This window comes from Rhinolophus sinicus, linkage group LG02 (genome assembly GCF_036562045.2).
Source record: "Rhinolophus sinicus isolate RSC01 linkage group LG02, ASM3656204v1, whole genome shotgun sequence".
NCBI lineage: Eukaryota > Metazoa > Chordata > Mammalia > Chiroptera > Rhinolophidae > Rhinolophus > Rhinolophus sinicus.
Genome location: NC_133752.1, coordinates 130093847 through 130114584, shown reverse-complemented (window position 1 = coordinate 130114584; position 20738 = coordinate 130093847). Strand labels below are relative to the sequence as shown.

At 37.6% G+C, this 20738-nt stretch overlaps 1 protein-coding gene and 1 pseudogene across 11 annotated transcripts in view; both read right to left on the bottom strand.

The window, feature by feature from the left end:
• Nucleotides 1–12123, bottom strand: part of OSBPL8 (oxysterol binding protein like 8) — a 153013-nt gene extending 140890 nt beyond the window's left edge. For 9 of the 11 annotated variants that reach the window (XM_019755048.2, XM_019755050.2, XM_074325392.1 and 6 more), the window contains exon 1: nt 11718–12123. The gene's annotated coding sequence lies outside the window, so the exon portion shown is untranslated. The remainder of the gene's footprint in view (nt 1–11717) is intronic. The other 2 variants (XM_019755051.2, XM_074325390.1) reach the window with 1 other exon arrangement.
• A 7673-nt stretch (nt 12124–19796) lies between these two features.
• LOC109460029 (large ribosomal subunit protein eL30) lies at nt 19797–20163 on the bottom strand (annotated as a pseudogene).
• Nucleotides 20164–20738: the final 575 nt, after the last annotated feature.

Here is a 20738-nt window from a genome sequence, read left to right as displayed (position 1 = left end):
GAAGGAAGGAAGGAAGGAAGGAAGGAAGGAAGGAAGGAAGGAAGGAAGGAAGGAAGGAAGGAAGGAAAAGAAAGAAAGAAAGAAGGAAGGAAAGGAAAGGAAAGGAAAGGAAAGGAAAGGAAAGGAAAGGAAAGGAAAGGAAAGGAAAAGAAAAAAGAAAAGAGTGACTACCAAAAATGAGAAACTATGGAGGTAACCCTTATATTGAAAGCCTGTTCCTAAAAGAAAACTGATCAATATAACAATGAAAAAAATCTTAAGAGAATACCAAACAGCATATATTTTCTGAATTTAATTATAATCATAATTTGTTTCATAGCCACAAAATATGTCAATGATTAATTTCAACTTTTGAGTTTGAAGATGGTAATTACTACTACTGTGAATGAAAAAGCCCCAAAAGGTAAATAAGACTTTGCTAGTTAATATGCTAAATATGTTAAGTAATCAATCTCTGAAGTGAATCTCTTTTTTTACAGAGGAATTGTTCGTCAATAATGACAGGGAATTGTTTTTGTTTTGTTTTTTTAATTCCTACATCCTAATCATAAATTATTGGAAAAATAAAGAAATAAAAGCTATAATTTTCCAAATAATCAAAGCTTTGAAAATAGTCACAATATTACCTATAAATGTTGAAGATTCTATTTTAAAATGTCAAGAACAGTGAGAAAAAGTACCAAAAACTATAAACATAATAGAAACAATAAAGGATATTGTAATGAGCCAGTCGAGAAAGAAATTAACCATAACAACAGATATCTGAAAGGGAATGATTAGAATACATGAAAAAGGTAAACCAAGAGACATATAACCACTATCTAATCCAATCTCTGGGTTCTAAAATCAAGAGTTTCACAGAATATAAAGTTCACAAAATATTCAGTACATAGATGTCAACTACATCAGGAAATATTTACAATTTTGACTTTATTATTTTAGGCATATGAAGAAATTGCACAAGAGCCAATGTATTTTCTAAGCTTCTTTAAATTTCAAATAAGTATTTACTACGCAGGTTCTATAATATCTTATGTAATCAGGTCAAATCTGGGAGTTTAAGCCTTCCAAATCACAACCCTCTGACACGATTTCAGCTTCAAAATAGTCAGTATTTTTAAAATATGGATTGTAAAAACTTCTCATTGCAGAAGAATTTATAACTCCAATCATAAAAGACACACATTCTAGCAGTTGAAACCATCCATAGCTGTAGAAGAAAGAACTACAAAGTCTCACGAGAGAAGAGCTGAACAAGATTGACAGGGAAATGTAGCAACATCATAGAAGAAAGGGGCAAGAAATAGATAAGTTTACGTTTATTTGACTAAGATAATTTATAGTCAACAAATATGGAGCCTGAATATTCATGACAGGACACTGAAAAACAAAAGACAGAGTAAGTTAAAATTTAGAACAATGCTAGGAAATTTTTATGACTATAAAATGAAAGGAGATAAAAATTAAGGCTTTCAATGAACTAGCTAGGCAATCCAAATTCAACATTTAAAGTGCCAAAGATTATAAGTCAGAAGAGAAGGAAAAGTAATAGAGAAAAATATCAATAATTAACCAAAGTAGTTATAACAATTAAGACAGAGAAGTAAATAAAAAGAGTAACACCTCACTTATCTGGCCACAGTTAAGAAACAGACAATAAGTAATGATTTCTGAAAAATCAAAATGTCACAAGAGTCATGTGTTTAAAGGTGACATGCCATTCTGTAGAGCAAAGTCACTATTTTACGCTCAAATCTAAATGGTCTCACTCAGTTTCCAAGTAGCAAGAGAATCATAATGATGTGCAAGTTAGGGTAGATGACAACAGGAAAGCAAGCAGAAAAACTAAGAAGCAAACAAGAATTCAAAACAATACAAGTTTTGGGGCCAAATGGCATAAAGATACAAACATCTAGACCAATCAATGGTGAAGGAACATCACGGTATTTTAACACAATATCACGATCATAATTTCTATGAATAAACCTGCATTTAAATAAAAGTTTGTTCTGTACCTTCTGTTTAAGAAGCTAGAAACAGATTCCAATAAAAGATGGTAGACTAAATATAAAATTTCTTGCCAGTTACTAAAATATCCCATTGCAATAAAAACAATTTATAAAGAAATAAAACCATTAGAGCAAAGAAATTAAAATTAGGGCTAGGAGTAGAGAGGGTATTCAACAAATTTCTGAAAGATCAAAGTAGATGTGAGATTGATTGATACAACCAGCAAAGAAAGCCACAGCCTCATTATATTCTTCAAGATTGATGCAAAAGGGTGGGAACCCACAGGTCTGGCAAAACCCCAGAGAAGCATGATTGCAAAGTAAATGGTAGAGCAAAGGCTGGGAATAGTGGGGCTAAAAATAGGAGAATTAAATATTACTTGACTAACTGTATAAGATACAACTACATTTCCCATCCCCCATCTCCAAGCAGCACCGAAACAACTGACATTTACCCCAAGGCAAAAAGATACATAGTTGGTTTTTCTCTAAAGATAGTGAATGACTACCTAAGAAAAGATAAGTAGGGATGCTGGGACAGAGTAATAAACCCTTCTCATCTCGCATTTAGAGGGCCCACAGCCTTGAATCTAGCTCCCCTCCCTCTTACCCTAAAATAATGCTTGCCAATACATAGGCCCTACCCTGTACAGTCCTGCCCCCTAGGTGTTTTGGCCAGAATTCCTACTCAACGGAAAAATTTAATGGAGAAAACAGTTCAAGGAACAGGGTGGGAGGGGGGAAGAACCAGACCAGAAACCCATTCTTCTTTGTGAAACATGAATGGAAAACCAAGAATCACGAGGCATATAAGAAAAATTCACCATGAAAATGAATGATCATATAAACAAACATAAAAACTAACTAGAGGAGAAAAGGAGATAATTGAGGAAACAAGATATCTTTTTAAAAATCTACTTTATATATTCTGAGACTAATGAAAGTATTACAACATAAAACAAGAAAATAATGGCAGGAAAATACTGGGGAAAAAAAAAAAAATTCACAGATTACTCCTTCTCCCCCCCCACCAACACACACACAAATCAGCCAAAAAACTAGGGGAAAAAAATCCCGCAAACAAGAAAGTGAAAGGAGGCACATATCAAAGATATAATAGAGAAGAATTTCCTAGAGGTAAAGAATCTGATTCAGACAATAAGAGCAACTGAGTGCCTAGAACAAATAAGCAAAACAAAAACAACCTATACACCTCTTTATGACTTTGTAGCAGAAAGATAAAACAGAAGATCCTAAAAAGCCTTCAGACAAAATAAAGAACAAAACATCTTAAAAGGATAGTGAATTAGACAACACACAACTTCTAGTAAGCATCCATAGATACTAGAAGACAACCAAGCAATGCTTTCGGCATTCAAAAGAAAAATTGTTTGCAGCCTACGATATTGTACCCAGCCAAACTATCAGTCTAATGTGAGAATAGAATGAAGACATTTCTGTACATAAATCAAAAAGTTTGCTTCTCACACACTTTTTTGAGGATGTACTCCAGAAAATAAGATCAAGAACATTTAAAAGACAAGGAAGCTCTGTAATAGAATGGATCCAATTTAAGGGTACAGTGAAAGGAAACTTCAGAAAGAGACCTAAAAGGCAACTAGTACAAACTGAGGCAGAATTACAGGCAACTCCAGATAAATAGGGAACCCAGTGCAACAGGTACTATGCTGAAGAGTTGAGGGGTGGGGGAGTTGAGAGGCTATAATAAAGGCATACAGTATAAGAAGGGGGGCAATTAGAAACATCAAGAAAACAGGAAGTCATGTCAATTTTTTTTAATTCAATGGCTAGATTTTGAACAACTGATAAAATATATAAAATCCAGTGGACCTTGATATTATCAACATTTTTCCTCGAGTGGCCCAAGGGCTGCTTAGTACGATCTGTAGAAAATAAATCACAATCTGAGCATACCAACTGGTCCAGCATTAAATAACATTTACACAATCATAATACAAAACTATTTATTGGTTTTCATCATTTAGAAAGAATCTATGGGTATGACAGGTGGGATTATTTGGGCAGGGAGAGGTGGAAGGGATATGTTTATCTAGGCAATAAATATAGCTAGCAGTTCAGAAGATAAAGAAAAAATGGAAAATTCTGATGTCTGAGTTGATAAATTAATAGAACTATGGTGCAATATTTAATAGAAACTAATGTGTTTCATAAAAACAACATAGCTTTCTTTGTTGCATATTCATAAACAAACCTCCTCTATGAACTCCACCTTTCTTCAAAGAGGAGAAAAAGTCCTTTAATTAAAGGTAAGTTTCTTTCAGTTTAAAATCACTTATTTCAGGTTAACTCAGTTTTTAAGGCAGTGGTTCTCTACTGGAGGTGATTTTGTACCCCAGGGCACATCTGGCAACGTCTGGAGACATTTTTGGTTGTATAACTCAGCAAGGTGCTACTAGCATCTAACAGGTAGAGGATGGGGATGCTGCTATACATCCTACAATGCACAGGCCAGCCACTCACAACAAAGAATTACCTAGCCCTCAAGGTCAACAGTGCCATGCTGAGAAACCCTGCTTTAAGGGAACTCCTCAGACTTTTATAAAAAAAAAATAAATATATATATATATATTGCAGTTTCTTTCTGTTTCTCATTCTTACCAAGGTATCTGGGCATAGAGAAAACTGGTCTGAATGCAGACCCATGGACTGCCCTCTGGGTGCTCACTGGCCTCTGACATTTGGCCATTGGTCCTCACAGAGTCATAATGGCATATGCCAATGTGTATGTTGGAACACTACCCAGTGGATCTCCTAAATTGGCCCAGCAGCTCTTCTTGGTATGGACATTTTTAGGGTCTCAACAACCTCCGCTATGCAGCCCGTGCTTATAGTTAAGGCAACACTACCTGCCTAACAAATAAACCCAAAATTTTCAGTAACTTCACACAGTTTCTTATTAAAATTATCGTCTGGTGTGGGTGCTCCTGTTTGGCGCACGTGGTAATTTAGGAACTCTATATCCTTCCAATCTTATGGCTCTAACACCCAGTTAGCACCCCAGCCTCTGCATCTGGCCTTTGGAAGGGAAAAGAGAAGGTTAATGAAGAACACCTGCTTTTCAGCCACCTCAACCCAGAAGTTACAACATATCATTTCCATTCGCATTCCACTGCTGAAAACCAGTTATATGGCCCCACCTCAATACAGGGAGGGAGGACGTGGTAGAGGAGAGCATGACTGAGAAATGTGTTCCTGGTTGCGCAGCCACTTCAGTGTTAACCACACTATAACGAGAGGGAACACAAACTTTGATGGGCATTAAGCTGCATCTGCCATAGCCGCCCTCCCAAAACCTCTATTGCATAGTCCCCTCTCTCAGTAGTGGCCTCATTCGTGACAGGCTTTCTGGCTCTCACTGTGCTAACTTCTATCTCCTTCACTAGGATTGTGTGAGAACTTCTAGATCTCTTTTATACCACACAAGAGCCATGGAAAACTCACAGGGTGTATCTCTGGCCTCTCACTCTGCCCAAATCCACCATTTCCTTCCCCTGAGATCACCTCATGTCAGCATAGGGCCAGTTACAGGGCGATCCGCTGGTGTCTGCGCAGGTTCTGACCTTCAGCAGTCTGGTTTCAGAGACTGTGCTCTTCTGTCTCTCTGTATTTCTAAAATAATAGGTAGTAAGAGATTCCTTCCACGATTATCAATGAATATTTATAAAGCATCCACATCTTACACAAGAGCCAAGAAACTATGACCAACTCCCCACTATGATGCACAGCACAGTTTTTCTTTACTTCTGGATTGCTGACCTTAAATGTTATCATAGTCAAAACAAAAGGCAAAATTATACAGTGAGCAAAGCGAGTCTCCTCTCCAGCTTAACAGTGGGCCTGTGCTCTCACGTCCAAGGCACCCACCCCACCTCATTACTCTCACCCAGTAGTAACGGTACTTACACTGACTGCACTGTCTCCAGTAAGAGGACTGCTCTGCTCTTACCCTACTCCCATCCCATCAAAACATATCTACACAGATTGCGTAATTTCCTGAGCTCTTTGTATGAAACTATGTAACCTGATAAACTACTCCTGCTAACACGTGGCATTCGGCAACCAAAAAACAAGTTACTTTAATGGTGGAAATTTCAGCAGGAGATGGCTTTAGTAAACTTAACTTAAACTGGTCTTGAAAAACAAAAAAGGATAGATTTCAATTATAGATTTCTATCCCTAAAATACACTACATAAAAACCATCCACACTGATTCTATATATCAGTCTTATTCATAAAAGAGCTTTTGGGCTGGCCCTGTGGCTCAGGTGGTTGGAGAGCCGTTCTCCTAATGCTGGTTCAATTCCCACATGGGCCAGTGAGCTGTGCCCTCTACAGCTAAGATTGTGAACAATGGCTCTCCTGGAGCTGGGCTGCCATGAGCAGCCGGAGGTCGGCATGAACTGCCCTGGGCTGAGAAACAAAGTCTTGAACGAGGGGTGGGGTGGGGGGGTAAAAACCCAAATCTTTTAAGTACGAATTTAAAAAACTGTAACAAGTCACTTTAAAATACTGTATCTACCATGTTCTTCTATTTCTAGTAGAGTCTGGAATTGCCTAGTGAGAAAATGGCAACTGAATGAACAATAAATAATTTGCCTTACTGCAAATATTTTTTAAGATTTAAAAAAATGTCAGTCAAATACACATGAAATGAAAAAAATTGAGGCTATACACCATCTTATTACTAAATGAACTTTTCACAAATCATACAGTCAAAATAGACTCACAAATATCATGAAGATCAAGGCTTGTCATAAGGTGCAACTGCAAATAAACTATACAAAGCAGTATAGCAGCTCAGACACTTAAGTTCACAAACTCATCCTAGAAAAAGTGCTACACACCTCCTTGCTGAATATCACTACAGTCACCTTCAAAGTACTCCCCTTGGTGGAAGCTATGCACCAACGTCAGTGTGCCTAGTCCACCCTTCAAAACAATTTTGGAACTCTTTTTCTGGAATGGCCATCAGAGCTGTCATCGTATTACCCTTGATGTCCTGAATGTCATCAAAATGTCTTCCTTTCAATATTTCCTTTACCTTTGCGTAAAGAAAGAAATCATTGGGGGCCAGATCAGGTGAGTAGGGAGGGTGTTCCAATACAGTTATTTGTTTACTGGCTAAAAACTCCCTCACAGACAGTGCCATGTGAGTTGGTACATTGTCGTGATGCAAGAGCCATGAATTGTTGGTGAAAAGTTCAGGTCGTCTAACTTTTCATGCAGCCTTTTCAGCACTTCCAGATAGTAAACTTGGTTAACTGTTCATCCAGTTGGTACAAATTCATAATGAATAATCCCTCTGATACCAAAAAAGGTTAGCAACATCGTTGCAACAAGTTTGCAAACTTAACCATCAGAACTCATACTTCAGTGGTTAAAAGGAGAAGCTCTGAAACCAAAGGTCAAGTTAAACTTGAAATTTAAATCCTTTTGGTAGGCTCCACTAACTACTACTTAATCTCTCAGTGTCTGAGGTTTAAAAAAGGACAAGAAAATAGTCTGATTTGGGAGGTCACTGTGAGGAATAAATAAAACATATGTCAAGTACTTTTAAAGCAGCATATAGTTAACAGCCAAACATATTATGGCCAACCATTCCTAAGACACCTTTGGGAACTAGAACAATATCCCTCTGAATCTATCACATTTTTAACAACCCCTATCCAAAACGTTTCTCCTTTCTTTCTAAAAAGAGTCTTCAAGCTCTAAAACCATTTCCTCTTTTTTTTTCAGTTCTTTGTGAATAAGGAAGATGGTAGGTAAGTGGCTTCTTTATCACTTGAAGACTTAAGATACTTTTTAGTCTTCTTATAACAAAATTCCCTTTCAATTATTATACAAAGGACAGACTGCTCCACGAATTATAAACACTACAACTTCACAAAGTATAATGAAATTTTAAGATTCATAAACGGACAAAGAGCTACTGGAACAAAATTTAGTAAGAAATGATGCAGAAGTCTATTAGCCTGCTCAAAAGATACTGAGTTCTAAAATAAAGCACAGCAGGTAGAGAGATCCTTCATGGGTTATAATCACTCAGATCAGTATTAAGCAAAGGATATTTTGGGAAACTTTCTCCTTAATAGCAGGAAAATCCCATTTCTTCACAACAACGAATAGATACACGGCATGACAGGAAAGGGCAGTTTCTTCAAAAACAAATTCTGTACAGAACAAAAGCCTGAAGTCTCAGATTTTCAGATTTTAAAGCCTTACTTAAAGCTTTAAAAACTTGAGGCCTCCACCATTCCTTGAGGAAGTAACACAATTAAGCCTCATTTCTATCAAAAACCGTTATGCTTGATTGAAAGAAAACTGAGCATCTAAAATTTTGACACAGATAAATTTAAAGGTAATACCATGGGTCAACTCAAAGTTCTAGTAGATATTAAAGTTCATGATAAATACATAAAAGTATTTTTTAAAGATCTAAAGACAAATGTTTTAAATAATTTAATGTTCGTTGATTTCTCCTACATGTGAAATACTTAGGTAGGCACTTTCATATACATCATGTAATTTCATTTTCCCAACAATCATGTGAGATAAGTATTATCCTCCTTTTACAGATGAGAAAACTAAGGCGCAGTCATTTGCCCAAGGACGCTTGCTTGTATAAGATGTAATCAGAAATCCAATTTAAATTATCTCACCCCCAATTCAATGCTGTTGCTTTCACTGTACCATCGTCACCTCCAAAACTCAAGTATTCTAAGTCTCAGCTCTTATAAGGTATGCCAATCTTCTTATCTGGGAGATGCAACAGTTGTGAGAGGAAAAGAAAAATTCTTCATAATGTTACCAAAAAAGACTCACTGTGTTTATCTGACATAATTAGCCAGTCTGATTTAAATGCTTTGGTTCATGCTGTCTACCCTGTTAGAAAACCTGTTTATCTTCAGATATACAGCTTTCAGCAAGACCTAACTCAAGAGTCACCTCCTCCAAGAAAGTTTCCTAGATTAAATGACCTGCTCTCTGCCTCCCAAGCCAACATCTTCGTTTATCACCTCACTGCTTGTATCTAATTTGCACTACATTATCACATACTCCTCCTTGTTTTCTAGTCATATATCTGAAACTACATTTTTTCATTCAATAATTACTAAGCATTCGAAGGGTCAATGGTGAGCAAAACAGACAAGGTCCTTGCTTTCATGGAGAGATTACATTGTTTGCAACTTTAGCAAAGGTAAAAAAATGTATAATGTTCCAGGACAAGGATTCCTTCCCTATAAGATCTTTGAAGAAAGCCTGCAAACTTGATAATATTTTTAGGGAGGAAAAAATCCCTTCTATCATGTCTTCTAGATGAAACCTTCAACTTCATACCTTTTTGAAGATATACGTATGAGGGGATAGGAACCAAGGTGGAAAGACAGGTCTAAAATCTCTCAGTGGTTTCCCACACACTGACATGAAATCTTCACACATTAGTCCAGACATCTCTTCCTGGGTCTCATCCATAAGGAAACTATACTTCAGCCACAAATGCTACAATGAAGAACCTCCATCCACTTTCATGAATGAAGTATTCAGAGGCTTTTTAATTTAACTTGTATTTATGTATTATTTGTAGGTCATATTCATAAAAAGAAGGTAGGGTCTGTATCTTCTACCTTTGAATCTTCCAATGCTCAAAGACCATTGCTATAAATGTGTTCAGCTTTGGATATTATAATATAAATATTAAAATACAATACTTCCGGTATTGTTACCAGGATAAGATTTTCGAAATTAATATTAGAAGAATACTTCTAAGTACCCATTCTTCATTTTGTTGTTCATGTTTTAACACAAGTAACCTGCTCTTGAAGGTTATTTACAAACCAAACCAAGTTTAAATGTACTAAGATCACTCACTAGTTAAAGAAATTTTGCAGTTTGTCCTTTAAAAACAAATGATCCTTTTGTGTAAGTAGATTTTGTTAATTCATAATTTTATCACTTCTTTCTGAAATCAAACTAAAACATAACTGCATTACAAAGAAGTGTATATTTCTCCCCAAAGTATACTTTAATGATTTTCAATTTGAAATGAACCAAGAAACTAGACATTGTCAAATTTATCAGTGCCATAAATGTGTGGTAAGAAACATATTTGATTGCCTCTAAAATGTAGTAACATTCTAACTGAAACAAATATAGCAGCATCTGTCACAGGTCACAAATACAACAAATATTATGATACAGTGGAAAAGAACTAAACCATGATCATTTTTAATTAAACTGGCATTTCTAAACACCTGTACACAATGTATTGCGACTCAAACAGTTCACATGGAATTTGACCGCAAGGGCTTAATCTCCATAATTAAAGACCTAAAAGGCAGTTCTTATGTTTCACCTATTCCCTTTCCCAGTATTTTCAAAGGGCATATTATAGTCATTCCACAAACAGTTGCTATCAAAAAAGAGGTAACAAATATTTGAAATTAGTTGTACTTTCACTAGCGGACAATTTGCATGCCCTTACTTTTCCTTCCCCAACCTTAGTAATTTCAATGCAAAACAGGTTCTAGCCAGCACAGAAATTGACCATAGTCTATCAGCATAAATTTAGATGACCCCTGATGAGATGGAGGAACCCTAAAAAGCAATTCACCCATGTTTCTCCACAATCCTTGCTCTCCTTGGAATCCTCAGGAGGCAAAACAGTTTTAAGTGATTATTTGAAAAGACCTAAAGCACTGCTAATTTGAGGCTAAGTTTCAGGGGAAGTTAATAAAAACTAATAACCCTATCCTACACAGGGCATTCTAATACTACGCTGGCGTCATGTATAGTCCTCCAGCATCAGAAAAGCAAAAACTCCATTAAATTATGTATTTAGAGCAGATATGCTTAATCATCAGTTAGGTAAGTTCATCCCCCCATCTGCTTAAGTCGGAGCCCATGTTACCTATTATTTCAGACCGCATTTAGAGAAAATGAAATTAAGCATGTTCCCCAGGGCAGATGTCTCTCATAAAGAAGAGTGTTAAATGACTTTTGTGAATGGAAAATCTGCATATACAGTTGCTTCGCAGGTCTTAAGTGGGTGGTTCAATGAACCAAAAGCACGCTCCATCTGAAGCTCATTGGAACCTGAGTCCACTCTTGAAAAGGGGCTTTGAAACAAACATTAAATTTAAAAGTAGAGCAAAGGCTTCTCCTTTCTTCTACGCTACAAGGCCACAGGAACTGAGGTTTAGAGGAACAACACCGTGTCATTCGGCTCCGCAAGGGCGGGTGCGTTCTGCGGTGCGCTGCACAGCCTCGGAGCTGTCACAGGAAAACCGGAGCCTCGCCTAAACCGCACCAAGTGACAGCTCCAGCTCTCCCGGGCGCTAGGGCTTCCGGCGATCCCCCGCCTTCCGCCCAAACTTCGGAAGGAGGCACACATTCACGCGGCCAAAATGCTATGACAGCCCCCCGCCCCTGCCGCGGCTTTGTAAGGTTGCAGACGCACCTACTGCGGGCCCCAAAACACTCCACACACGCCAGCCTTTGAACCCACCACTCCAAAAGGGGACAAAGGCGCCTGAGGAACTCCCCGGCGCGGGGTGCCCGGACTCCCCGCCCGCCAGAGCTCAGGATGTGGAGCTACGGAGGTGCAGTCGCCAGTAGGGGTGCGAACCCTCCGCCCCCAACTCAGGGACCCACCCGCGCGACACTCACTGGTGCGGAGCCCCCGGAGAGGCGGGGCGCCGGGGGCCGGTTCCTCTGGGTCCCGGCACGCGTTCGGTCCGACCCTAACTTCGCTCCTGTCGCCAGCGGCAGCTGGGGAGCGAGCACAGACCGAGGGCGCTGTCTCGCCGCCACGGAGGCGCTGCTGGCTTGGCCCGCGAGAGGGGCAGGAACTCCGGCCTCGCGGTCCCCCGGCCAGGGCGGGCCCCCACCTTCCCTCTGTCTGCGGGGTATCGGTGGCGGCTGCTGCCGCGGCGAAAGCGAACGCTGCAGCCGCTCGGGCTGCCCCGACCACTACCGCCCAGCTCCGAGCGCGTCGCGGCCTAATGTTGTCATCCGCCGCGTCGCTGCCTCTGAGTATCTAGAGCCTCCAAAATCCTTCACATTCGAGCCCCCTCCCCCACCCCTCCCGGCCCCGCCCACCAGCTCGCGGGCGCGGCCACACCCCCTCCCTGTCACGTGACGGCTGGCGGAGGCGTCAGCTGCGAGGCCTACAGGGCTGGCGGCTACCACGCCCAAGCAAGTGGCAGCACCTTGTTCTGCCAGAGTCTTATCGCCACGGAGTCGCATGCACACGCCCAAGAGCGGCCGCGGGATGCGAGCCCACCGCCGCCTGTCCCGTGCATGTGACCTGCTGAGGCAAGGCCTTCGGCACCGGTCTCTCTGGGCGCTGCCCAATCTAAGGACACTGCCCTATAAAGCTCCCTACTCAGGGCTCAGGACCCCGCGCCCCAGTGTGGGACCCTTCTCCCCAGCCTTGGGCTTGGCTGAAGTTTTAGCCAAGCAAAGGTGGAAAAAAAAAAAAAAAAGCTTCGTAGTGTCTGACTTGAAAAGCAGTAACTACTTATTCCTATTTCTAGTAGCACGTTAATTGTGGCATTTGATTTACTCTCTTCTTCATTAGAGGTTTTTATTTTAAAGGAAAGGATGGTGCATTTCAGTCACGCTGGGATGAAAATAGCCTCGCAAATTTATTTTTGTTCCTAGTCATGTTCAGCCAGTTCTACAGTCATTAAGTTTTACAATGTGTTAGGTTGGTAGCAGTTTAAACAAATACGCAGAAATTTGGCATTTCATTCCATTTGAAAAATAAAGCCTTATTTTTTGAAGTACCTTAACTTTTGGACATCACCTTTTGCATCCTTTTTACCCATGGTCCGAGGAACTCTTCCCAACCGCCCCCCCCCCATCCTGTTGATGAGAGGAAAAGAGTAAAATGCTAATCACCAAAAGAAACAAAACAGAAATAGGGAAGGTAGAAAAGCAGAAAGATCATAATCAAAGCCTGCTAACCAGGAAGGCACGTGAGAAAGCTTTCTGTAATAACTAAACTCATTTTTCCTTCCAGCCCAAGAGTAAGATTTTTTTCTTAAGCAGTTCTCATCTCACTGCATTTTCTAAACAAGACGTCAAAAAGCTTTCTGATTGGCTGGATACTCTGAAATTAATAAGCAATTGTATGGCCTATATAATTCTTATTAATATATTTCATAGAAACTAAGAAATCATGGATTTTAATGGTGAAATAACTCACCATTATTTCATATTATCTAAGAAAGAAAAAAAAAAAAAAACACTGCCAAGTAAACTGTGCCATGCCACTGATTTTTTTGACATCTGAAATTCAGACATGTTAAAATGTGAAAAACAATGAGTCTTAGAATCCATGAAATACTGTAATGAACTGGTGTTCCAATGAGGAAAAGATTTTACAGGTTCTGTTATGAAGTCTTGAAAGGTGGTACTTGTAGTTCAAGTAAATATTAGGGAAATTTATTCTGTCAATGACACTAGAGCAAAGCTAGTAACTTTGGAGTTTGTCAACAGATTGAAACCTGTCTCCTATTTTCTAGAGCAGTTTTTTTTCCAGCATGACTCAAAAATCCATTTTTCTCTTTAATAAAATAGGCTAGAATGGAATAGAATCAGAGTGCATATCTAGTAAGGGCAAGAATTGCTTTCTGAAACTTTTTCAGTTATGGGGGAAAACGAGAGTATGTCCTAATTTGTTATTTAAACTATTTCTTATTGTGAGTTACAATCAAATAGATTTGATAAAGAATGTTCCTAGAGCATAGATAGCATACAGAATATACCGTCTGGGCTCTGTTTCTCTGGTGCTTTTCCTTTATTTTGGAACTAAGATTTAAGATTGGAAAAAGGCAAATTGCCTTGCCTAATCTTCTCCTGCCTCAGCCCCACTTTCTTATATTGGCTGTTGAAAATAAGTGGTCATTTATTGGAATGTGAAGTACTGTACTGGAAGCAAGGAGGTCTGGGTTATAGACTTAGCCAATTAGATGTGTGACTAGATAAATTACTCTCTACATTTGAAGTTCTGATAAAAGTAGGGAATTGGACTACATTCTCTAAGGAACGATACTCAACCTTTTTCTCCAATGGATGATATTCACATTTGAAACAAACAGTCATGGGATACCTAGGATTATGCAAATTGTTATCAAACTAGTTGCAACTGCTTTCAGTCACACTCAAAAAACAAACAAACAAACAAACAAAATCAGAATGCAGGTAGATATTACAGGAAAACAAAAGTAAATATATCTTTCTCAATCCTCTATTTTAACTATTGCTAGTAATACCATGTTTCCCTGAAAATAAGACCAGGTCTTATATTAATTTTTGCTCCAAAAGATTCATTAGGGCTTATGTTCAGGGGATGTCATCCTGAAAAATTATTCTGGGGCTTATTTTCTGGTTAGGTCTTATTTTGGGGGAAACACGGTAGTTTCTTATCATGAATAACTAATGATTTTGACATACCTCACAACTGACTGCAACAAAATGATGTATCAGTACACTACAGTTGGAAAATATATGCTTTTGAGATCTTTTCAAATCGAATATTCTATGATTTTAGATCATTCAATCTAGCATTTTTAATGTAATCACAACATAAATGGAAACTAATATGTGATTCTGCATTATAACTGAAAAATATCAGATAACTCCCATTTGCTATATTAAGAGATACTTTGCAAGTTTGCTATTCTTAAAATGATTTTAAGATTAACATTTTTAAATGAAAATTCTTATTATAACTATCAATTTCAACTGCAATGAAAATTCATTTCTTTTGCCTAGTGTTTAATTAATTATTCATCTCTAAGAAAGAGAAGGTTGTTTTTTTTTTCCAAATCAGTTTAAGCACTGACAGGTATGATTACCTTTCCCACAGAATATATTTCAACTCTGACCTCGAGTGAGAGAGATTTAGCTTGGGGTTGTTTTTTTTTCTTTTCCACTTTAGCCTGTCTAGACACTTATACTGCCAAAGGTTGCTAATGAGGCTTTTTCTCGAATGAGATTGAGAGCAACCTCAGACATAAATAAGGTATTCAACACAACTTTGAAGATTGTGGTAGATTGTATTATTACTCTTGGTCATGTTACTTGCTCTATCTAGCCAATGGTTTATGAGCATATGTGACATATGCTAACTGCTTTAAATCTGAGTGCAACGTTCAGGTCACTCTCAGCCTTGTGCTGCCTGCCCTGAGAAAGGCATGCTCCAAATAGGGTCTCTGAATGAGAAAATATGTGGAGCAGATCTAAAACTGACCTTTACCCTGGAGCAGTTCTGTAGCAGTTGACCTGCAGTTACTAACGCGAAACAAGAGTAAAACATAAATATTTGATGTTCTAAATCACAGAAATTTTTTAAAATTGTTATATAGCATAATCTCACAAATCACTAAAGTGAATTTGAGGCAGCAGATAAGTGGTTCGAAGGCTAAATTTACTATAGAACAATATTTACTATAGAACAATATTTTTCTAAATTTACTATAGAATAATATTTAAATATTTAAATAATATTAAAACTTCTATTTAGTAAAATAAAATAATAGACATATACAAAATAATCAACCAAATATGTGGTAGACATCCAATTAATATTTGTATTGTAAAGTCATGTAAGGACTGGCCGGTGGCCCAGGTGGTTGGAGCACCGTCTCCTAACGCCGTGGTCTCACAGGTTTGATTCCCACTTGGGCCAATGAGCTGCACCCTCTACAGTTTAGATTGTGAACAACAGCTCTCCATAGAGCTGGGCTGCTGTGAGTAGCCGGAGGTTGGCATGAGCTGCCGTGTGTGGCCGGCGGCCAGTAGCCAGCATGAGTGGCCGGCAGCCAGCAAGAACTGCCCTGAGCTGCTGTGAGTGGCCAACTGCCGACAAGCGACCGACTGCCTCAGCCCCGGGGAGCGCAAGGCTCATAATACCAGCATGGGCCAGGGACCTGTGTCCTACACAACTAGACTGAGAAACACAGCTTGAACTGGAGTTGGGTGGGTGGGGGCGGGGAGAAGAAGGGAGAGGGAACGAAAGTCATGTATATATAAAATCTACAGATTGCTTGCAAAATATTTGCGTCTTGATTTTAAGTATTTCTGTTTGGTATTATTTGTTTTAAAGAAATATCCCTCAAGAAAAGTTTAGATAATAAACAACATGTAAAGAAGAATCTAAGCTTCTGTTTCTGGCCATATCATGGACCCAAATCAGTGATCACACTGAAAACAAATAAAAGTTCTGGAAAAAAATTTTTTAAATCTTACTACATATATTGATTAACTAGAAATAAAATAAGAAATTATTAAATCAGAAAATGCAACGAAGGCAGAAATCTAGAGAGTTGAGTAGATCCTAAAAGCCGCCTTTACCCTAGAGGCATTTACCACACCAAATTTGGTTTTCATTACCTTATAAGAGGCAAAGCTCATGACCTGCCCCTGCACACACACACAGAAAGGTGGTTCCAAGGATTATTCTTTCAGCTTAAATATGTAATAAACTTGCCCCTTACTAGCATACACACCCTTCCCTACAAAGAAAATTAACTGTCCTAAACCTTGGCACCTAGTGGAGAGGGGAAAAAACAAAATCATGTCTAGTAACTTGGAATCATAACCCAGCTCTCACACAAAACTTGGATTCATACTACCTGGGTGATTCCAAAACACCTGAAGCTGATAATTAAGAATGATTTTGGAATGATAGTGCTCTCAGATCTCTGTCAGAAGCAAATACAAATCCTCTCTTGAGGAACCCATTTTCATCTTAAGCCTTCCAGAACGACTGTAAATAAAATTCTGAGGAAAATTATCATCTCACATTTTAAAAAATAAGCACAGAAGAAAATAAGACACCATTAGTGAGAAACAGTATAAACCTAAGACAACAGAAACAGATTCAAAATGACTTCAGATAATGAAATTACCAGGCACAGGGTATAAAATAATTATATAAAATATGAATAAAGGAATAAAAAGCAAGCTTGAAAATATATACAGAGAACAAGAAACTATAAAGAATGATTGAAGATATTTGGAAAAAATAGGACTTAAATAATTGAAAAACATAAATGATTTAAAATGTAAAACTCAGTGGGTAAGTTTAATAGTATATTTGACACAGCAGAAGTACAATCTAGTGAACTGGAAAGTAGAGATGAAGAAATTATCCCAAACACAACAGAAAAAGAAATTAAAAATATAAAAGAGATTTTAAGTGACATCGAAGACATTGTGAGAAGATCTAAAATAAATCTAATTATAGCTCCAAGGGCCAGGAAAGAAAAAATGGGCAGAGGCAATGTTTGATTGAGAATTTTCCAGAACTAAAGAAAGACTCCAACCCACAGACTTAAGAAGTCTAAAGAATAATAAATCCACACTTAGATACATCGTAGTGAAACTATAGAACACCAAAAATGAAAAAATAAACCTTAAAAGTAGCAGAGAAAAAAATACAGATTATCCTCAAAGTGTCTGGTAACTAACTTTCATCAGTAACAACAGAGACCAGAGACAGAATAATAGCTCCAATGGGCTAAAAGAAAATGACTGTCAGCCTAGAATTTAATACTCAGTGAAAAGATCTTTCAAGAATGAGGCCGAAATAAAGCCATTTTCGAGCCAGCAAAAGCACAGTTTGCTGCTAATATATTCTCACTAATAGAGAGCCTAAAGAAATTTGTTTCTTTAGACAAACATAAAATGATCCTAAATGAAAGGTCTGAGAGTTGAGACTAGAGGGGCATTGAAAATGGTAAATATTTGCATAAATCTAAAAACAATTGGCTGTGTAAAACATTGAGAATTATTAAAATTATTTTAATAATATGTTTAAAAGAAAAAAGCAAACACTCATATGCCTGACATCAGAATAAATCCAACAAAATTCTCACTTTATACCTACTATTATACCAACCTCGTCAGACCAAGTATCATACCTATTTGTATTATTATCTCCATCTGGTATATGCCTTTAAAAGCAAAAACACTAAACATTTCCATTTAGTTTTTTTCCTTTTTTCTCATCCATATAGGCAAAGTTATATTAATATTTTATTGGTATTCTCTTTTTAAATTAACTGTACTGGTATATCATTTTAAGTGTTTTTCTTTATAATGACATTCCTATTTCAAATTTACATGATGTACCAAGGAAGATGATTTATTAATATCATGAAATTAGCATATATTTAGGAGATCATGATTCAGAGTAATAAAAAGCAGCATATGTACTATTTTTTACGTAACAATGAAGCGTTAATGATTTCCACCATAGAAGTCTAAAAATGAAAGTTCATCATAATGAATTATATAATTGAGTATTCACAGGGTAAGGACAATTAAGTCTTATTGAAAAGTTCTGCCTACTCTCTACCCACGTTGGCAATTCAAAATTAGATGCATGCTATGACTTTTAACACCATCTCTGGAAATAGTTAGAAATTTATGCTCAGGGTATAAGAATTGACTCCTGTATTTTAATTCAGCTCAGAGGGCATCCTAAACTCCAAATAAATTTTAAAAAGAAGAACCTAGTTCTAATAGCTACACAGATTACCCATTCCCAATTGTAAAAATATTTTTTATTTCAATTTCATGACAGTGTATAAAAATTTGTTTATTATAATTATGTAAACATGGGAAACATGGAACACATAATCCCTTAAATTTCCAAAGTTGTAACTATAATGCAAAGAAATTATACCTTACAGATTTTTACCAAGTGTTACTCTCTTTCTTTCTCTCAATCACATGACATTATTCAAAATATACTTTTGTAGTACTTTCTTGATAAAACTAAATCTATAATTTCACTGCAGAATGTCCAAGTGACTTTTATGTCTTTATATCATTTAATATATAAACGCTCATATATTACTAGTATAGATTATTCCAGTTAGCTTTGTCTTACCCATATTTATACATCTATAAACTTTCTGAGAGGTCACAAGTAATTCAGTTTATATAAACTAGATTGTACATTAATTCTTTCAATTTAATAAGTTAATCAGTTTTTACTGAGTCTGAGGCCCATCTTTTGGGGAAAAAAAAAATTACCAAATATCTGTAGGTTACTCCACCTATTTCCTGAAATGCATACAAAAATCAGCAAGAGGCCTCGCCCTATACACTAACAATGTTTCAAAACTGTCATTTCTGCTGTTAGCTGCTGGGAGTGAAGGTACCATCTACACAGCATTATCAGGTAGCAGCCATCTACCACGATCCCAACTATGATACCTAGATGCTTTCTGCCAGAGCTCCTAGGTATTTAGTGTCTATCTTACCCTTTCAGAACACTGGTGCCCAGAGGCAAACATTTGTTTGCTATGTTTTTGTTAAATTCATCCCTCTGTTGATATTCCCTCCCAGTTGTTTTAAGTCAATTCCTATGGGAGCCTTGTTTTTTTCTTTTTTTGGTCAATTATAGTTTACATTCACTATTAGTTTATATTAGTTTCAGATGTACAGCATAGTGGTTAGACACATATAATTTATGAAGTGATCCCCTGATTAGTCTAGTACCCACCTGGCACTATACATAGTTATTTTAATATTATTGACTATGCTGTACTTTACATCTGTGACTATTTTGTAACTACCAGTTTGAGCTTCTTAATCCCTTTACCTTTTTCACCCAGCCCCCCAACCCCGCTCCTCTCTGGTAACCATCAGTTTGTTCTCTGTATCTATGAGTCTATTTCTGTTTTGCTTTTGTTGTGTATTTTAACTGAGCTCTGGCCAATTTTATTAAAGAAAAAATTTGCATGATTTATTATCACCAGTATGTTCTGGCATGCTTCTAATGACATCAGAATCTCTTGGATCACTGATAGCCAGTGTGCATACACTGTAGTATTTGCACACGCTGTGCCTAATTCAGTATTATTGCCACTGTAGGGATGGACATCAGTCTTGGCCAACATAGCATAGTACTCTGTTTCAGATTACCTCAAGGCTGGGCAGTTGTTGGCAAGGATTACCAGTTTCACTTTGCCTTGTCTGATCATTTTCAGAGTCAGCTTGTACCCCAGCACATACTTTCCACTTTCCATAACAAGTGGGAGCCTGGATTGAATGACTCCAGCAACTTTTTCGTCTTCTTTGCAGCCACCATCTACCTGCCTTAGGTGCGGGATGGCCCCCAATCAAGAGCAGCTGCCAAGATGGCTGGGGAACAAGAAAGATATTTCTGGGTTTTCTGTTTGTTTGTTTATTTTTTTCTTTAGATTCCACGCATAAGTGAAATCGTATAGTATTTGTCTTTCTCTGTCTGACTTATTTCACTTAGCATAATACCCTCTGGGAACATCCAAGTTGTCACAAATTGTAAGATTTAATATTTTTACAGCTAAGTAATATTCATTATCTATATGTACCACATCTTCTCTATCCAGTTGTCTATTGATGGGCATTTAGGTTGCTTCCATATCTTGGTATTGTAAATAGCACTGCAGTGAACATAGGGGTACATATATCTTTTTGAATTAGTATTTTGATTTCTTTGGATAAATACCCAGAAGAGGAATTGCTGGGTCATAAGGTTGTTCTATTTTTAACTTCTTGAGGAGCCTCCAAACCATTTTCCATAGTGGCTGCACCAACTTGCAATCCCACCAACAGTGCACGAGGGTTCCTTTTTTCTCCATATCCTCACCTACACTTGTTTATTGATTTATTGATGATAGTCAC